The sequence below is a fragment of the Nanorana parkeri genome, unplaced genomic scaffold (genome assembly GCF_000935625.1).
Source record: "Nanorana parkeri isolate BGI_ZX_2015 unplaced genomic scaffold, ASM93562v1 scaffold966, whole genome shotgun sequence".
NCBI lineage: Eukaryota > Metazoa > Chordata > Amphibia > Anura > Dicroglossidae > Nanorana > Nanorana parkeri.
The window spans coordinates 651,006-657,005 of NW_017307234.1; the positions used below are offsets into that span (position 1 = coordinate 651,006).

The following is a 6,000-nucleotide window of genomic DNA, read 5'->3' on the forward strand; positions in this document are numbered from 1 at the left end:
TCAAAAATTGAGAGACCGGCAAATTGTCTCTCAAGTGTTGGGGGTGGGCACTATTGTAGTGTAGGATTGTATTCCTATCTGTGGGATTAGAGTATGCAGATGTCAAAAACGTGTTGTTAGTGATGGTAATGGGAACATCTAAAAAGGCAACATCTAAAAAAACAATGAGATACAGCTATTGGCAATAAAATATTTTGCTTTTTCAACTTATGGTGTGGTGGTGACATTTTTCTATTACTACGCGCTGTAAAATGCTCAACATGTGAAAACCAATAATTGCCTATGGGCATGGTTCCCACCTGGGCGTTTGTCGCGCGTTTCTTTTACCGCAAATCGCTGTAAAAACGTGTGGCACGAAACGTGCTGCAAACACGCATATTCCGTACGCCCAGGTGTGAACCCAGCCTTAGTGAACACATACTATGCCTTTACTTCACATTCCGATGACTGTGTTGCGAAATCACAACAACTGCTACTATGTGTCACGCACACATTGCTGTTAACTGTTGCCACTCTTGTGTTCCATTGTTACATTCACCTATTGAAGGTGATATAAGTTTTTTTCTGTACGATTGTTTTAACTTCTGGATTTTTCTATTGACTCTGTAAAGTATACTAGTGTATTTGCAATTTCAATAAAAATGTATATGGAAAAAACGAAACAAAAGCCTCAGCCAGGGAAATCGATCAAGGAAGCTCTGGCACAAGCAGCGGCTCAGAATTCTTCAGAACGGCCTGAACTGAGCTCCACGCCTTCACAGACCCAGGATAAAGACGATGCTGATAGCAGAGCCAGATCTAATGTCCTTAAAGGCACAGGGACACACAAGGGACCCCGCACATCACAACGACAGCTGAGACCCCCAGTGTGCCACTGCACATGCAAAACAAATGGCAAACTCACTCATCGACTCATAACCAGCTTTCACGCAAGGTGCACATGGAAGGGCTTTATACAGTACAACAGGGTGCTGGGAAACTTTTTGCTGTTGTACTGTATAAAGCCCTTCCATGTGCACCTTGCGTGAAAGCTGGTTATGAGTCGATGAGTGAGTTTGCCATTTGTTTTGCATGTGCAGTGGCACACTGGGGGTCTCAGCTGTCGTTGTGATGTGCGGGGTCCCTTGTGTATGCCTGTGCCTTTAAGGAGGTTGGGCTGCCTCCTGGCGTACCTGCACCCAATTTTATCTTTTGCTACATGTGCTCCAAGATGGAGACTATCATAGGTTAGTGTTATGACAGCACTATGGGCCTTGACGAGGAAGACGTGTACCTAAAACCTCTGTTTTTAACCTTAGCGGTTAGACAGGTTATTTTTGAATGTTGGCTGGTGAGTGTGCTGGCAAACTTTTTGCTGTTGTACCTAACCTGCTTCTGACCCATGTAGCTGATAAACAACTTAGACGCACCCAAAATCGCTTTTACATTAGGGCAAATAAACAGGATGTCATGCTCACTAATCGCCTCCGCACTACTGACCCACATTGAAAATCATACAAACTTTACATAGGCCAAAATACTGTTACCACCAACTCCTCCCTTATAGTAGAAGAATTCCACAAACATTTAACACAATTATACAACCCTGACCAAGGTTTCTCACCATCTCTTGCAGATCATTAATCTCCCCCAAGTCCCAGACAACCAGAAAGATCTCCTTGATTCCCCTGTTACCAGTGAGGAAGTCCTTGCTGCCATAAAATTACTGAAATCCCACAAACAAGCAGGACCAGATGGTTTCTCCCACTATATTATATACTATTCTCTGACATCCTTATCCCACCACTCACTGGGTCCTTTAATGCTCTAAGATCCGGTACCTTTTTAGGCCGTAACTCCCTGTCCCCAACAATCTGTACGCTTCCCAAGCCAAATTCTGATTCCTTACATTGGTCTAATTATAGGCCTATTTCCCTCCTGAACATTGACATCAAATTATTTGCCAAGGTCCTAGCAAACAGACTCAACTTGGGCATTGGCACTGGTCCTGTAGCATTGGCCAACTTATACATAAGGACCAAGTGGGTTTACTATCCAGACAGTTATGGCTAGAAAACGTAAAATCCCCTTAATGTTGCTCTCCTTAGATATCAAAAAGTGTTCAATGCCCTTTCTTGGCCTTACCTATTTTACATTCCAGACAAGTGGAGTTTTGACCCAAACTTCAATCGCTGGGTATCTGCCCTAAATCCTTGCCCCTCAGGTTGCGTGAAATATGCAGGCTTTAAACCCTCTCCTCTAGCCATAGGCCAAGGCACCCAACAGGGCTGCCCCCTATCCCCTCTATGGTTGGCCTTAGCTATTGAACCCCTAACTTACTTGGTTCGCAATCATTCTGCCATAAAGGGTGTTCCTGTAGCTGGTCAGTGCATAAGCTGGTCCTGTAGCTGGTCAGCCTGTTTGCCGATGACATCCTTTTATTCCTCACAAACCCTATTGTCTCATTCTCCTCCCTTGCACAACAATTATGTTCCACCTTTTCCTTTCCCTGGGAGGATTCTCACCTACCATTCCCAGCTATTCACCTCACCGCCTCCTATGACTCCCTTTATTCAGCAAATTACCCTGCATTAATTCGCAAACTGAAGTCTTTATTGACGACTTGGAAATGCTACGTGCTCTCATGGCTGGGCCACATAGTGGCGATCAAAATGTCCTACATACCTAAACTGCTTTACTTTTTCAGGGTTCTCCCAATCCCAGCACCATCCCACATACTACACAGTCTACAACGCCAAGTACTTTGTTTTATATCGGCTGATAAAACCCCCCAAATATTTGCATCCACATTCTATCAATCCCGACTTCAAGGTGGCCTAGGGGTTCCGAATTTTCTAAATTACTAACGAGCAGCACAGATAGTCCTCCTTACTAAATACCAGGCAACCATTGAATTACCCCTATGTGTGCCCCCTGAAGCCGTGGTTTGTGCTGATTGGCGTGGATAACCTTTTGTAGCTATCCCCCCGTAACAGGAAAACATTGCAGAACCCGGTAACGAAACACTCTCTTGTGGTTTGGGACACGGTGAAATACTCTGGAGGTCTCCTCTCACCCCATCTACTGTTACTCTCCCCGCTTCATAATCTGGCCTTCCTTGCAGGTCTGGATTCCCCAACACTTTTCTATCACTGGAACTCTAAGGGACCCCTTCGCTTTCGTGCCCTAGTTAATGCTTCAGTTATACTTCCCTTCCCATTCCAGCAAGGTTCACTAGACCTCCCAAAATCTTCAGCTACTTACAAATTAAGCATTATGTTACCTCGTTGGTCCGAAGTTATCCTTCTACCTCAACTTTGGAGTGACTCAGTGAAGACTCGCCACATGCAAGAGGTGTAATCTCTTTACTATATGGGTCTTTATCCTCTACATCCTCTCCATCTGCCCACAATTATATGAAACTCTGGTCTACGGACTTTGGACTTCCCCAAATCTGAAACAATTGGTCTGGTTCTAGGGTAAAAATTAAAGCCTATTCTCAAAATGTTAATGCTCTAGAAATTAACTATAAACTCTTATTTTGCTGGCATTATGTTCCCCATAAATTGGCTCATATAGACCCCCAAAATGTTTTCAAGGATGCACTGACATCGGCACAGTGTCTCAGATCTGGTGGTCCTGCCCCCACATCCAAAGTTTTTGGGAACAGGTATTTAGACTACTTCACTCAGTCCTACATACACACTTGTCCTTAACTCCAAGCAAAACCATACCCAACTTAAAACCACTGGGCATCTCTAAATATAAATTTGCCGTAATAACTCATGTTCTTATAGCTGCCAAACTTGTCATCAAGAAATCCTGGTATTCCCCCTTTCTACACTTGTCTGCAGTTAATTCTGGTATACACATGACACTCTCCGCCAAACTGTCTGGCTCAATGGACAAGTTCCATATCTGGCATCCTTGGATCTCGCAATGTCTACCCCGCCTAACTTTGACAGACAACTGCTGTCTCTTTAAGTTTCTTATAATCTCTGCCTGTTGTGCATGTGAGCTCGAAAGGCACAGAATGTGCCTTTCCACTTATCCCCCCACCCCCCTTTCTTTCCTTTTTCTTGCCTACTTTTCTTCCCTATCCTCCTCCTTTTCCTTTATATTATAAAGATTTTTATCCTCAACCTATATGTGTCTTGCTATTCTACTTAGTTGATATATCACTACGTTTCAATTTGCAACGTTGACGTTTATTGGCCGTAATATGCGATTATTATCTTTTACATGTAATTTGTCATTTCTACTTTTTATCACTGAATTTTTGTTCGCTGTATTTCCCCGTAAAACTGATAAACAAACATATTGAACATAAAATCCTTAAAAGATCAATCCACCCAAAACATATTTCAGTCTTTAGTATATAATGTTAAATTAAACCACCTGACAGTTTGTTTACCTATCAGGATGCTATTGGTGCAATCTCTGCACTTGATTTCCTGGGTCTGCACGCCCACTGAGCCCATTATGAGTCAGCCCCCCTCTTTTGCCATTTGTTGGTTATTTTATATTATGAATAATGCAAGGAGGAGCAAAAACAAGCGAAAGTAGGGAGAAACGCCAAAATCTCCCAGGGGTACAGGAACAGATTTAGCATTATAGCAGGGAGATTTTTTTTGGAGTATTCATGAAACCAGGCTTTACCTATCAATAAAATATCACTTTTGGGTGAACAATCCCTTTAATATTTTAACCATACCAATATCTAAGTTTGCCACCCTGTCTGCAAAGTGAGTTCTCTATCCATCACCTAACATGAATGATGACTTTGAGATAAATATACAAAAGCTTTCTTTTATATAGTATTCCTCTAATATTTGTGTGATCACTGTAAACAGCAAATAGCAGTTTATAGATCTTCATTTCTTTTTTACATCACTGTGCAGTTTTTCTTATCTGGAAGCTGAAAATAACACATCCATCTGTATAACATCACAGATAAGCTGGTTCTACCAGAATCCTAAAATACCTAGTGTTTGCAATGTTTATTTTTTTACCAGTTTACTAAATATGTTCGTATTTTTGGTGTTACATAAGTTGCTCAGTTGAAAAAACATACAGTGTATATGCCAATTCTAAAAAGGACAGTAATTGCTTCAGTGCTTCAACAGGATTTACAAGTAACATGGTGTAATCTGCTAAAGTTAACACACTGCAAGCCATCTGGGTTTGCGTGTCTTGTATAAGAGACAGTATTTTATGTTCTTCCATTTCATCAAGTCCTGTGTTTGACTCTCGGTAAACTGGAATTTTGCCGTCTTGCATTTTCTAGTTCGGTGACAGCTGCTGCATCTCAACTCTACATCACTGACAGACTTGTTTCTGGCGTGTGGATTGCATGCAGATGGAAATGCTGGTCATTTTACCAGATATTCACACTTACACTTTGACTCACCAGCCATCAGAAAATAAAAAGCTGGAACCACATAACAGAATATAAAGAGGTATATTAGTGCTTGCCTAAAAACATGCAGTACTGAAAACATAACAAGATCTGGATCCACTGTGTATCAGTAGAGTTGGAATCACAATTAAAGAGGAACTTTACCCATATCTTTAAAATAACAACAATGTTTAGAAATGTTTAGTAATGACAATCTACAAACAGATTCCTATAAATAATTGCCGCCTTTTTATTCTTTGCATAACTTATTTGTCTTTTCCTCCCCATTTTTCTCACAGTGGCCATTTTTTTTACTAAAGGGCAGATTACTAGATCTCCCTTTACTACCTGGAACACTGGCACTGAATGTGACTAGGACATGTGACCGTGCACATCATCTCAGGGTGATCTCAAATGAGATTTCCCAACAATGCTCTACTGATGCAACCTTCCCAAAATGTAGTGGACCAGGAAGTGGATGATCTCTATTTCTAAGCAAATAAAAAATATATTTTTTTTAACTAATGAGTGTAATATAATTTCATATCAACATGTAGAGCTGTATGCATGTCTAATACACTGATATTTCATGTTTGGTTATTTAAGTTAATGTGTGTGTATAT

General features: G+C 41.2%; 1 protein-coding gene across 1 annotated transcript in view; it reads right to left on the reverse strand.

Moving 5' to 3' along the window:
* LOC108795401 (uncharacterized protein KIAA0825-like) overlaps nucleotides 1–6,000 on the reverse strand; it is a 227,600-nt gene that overhangs the window by 203,796 nt on the left and 17,804 nt on the right. The window lies entirely within an intron of this gene.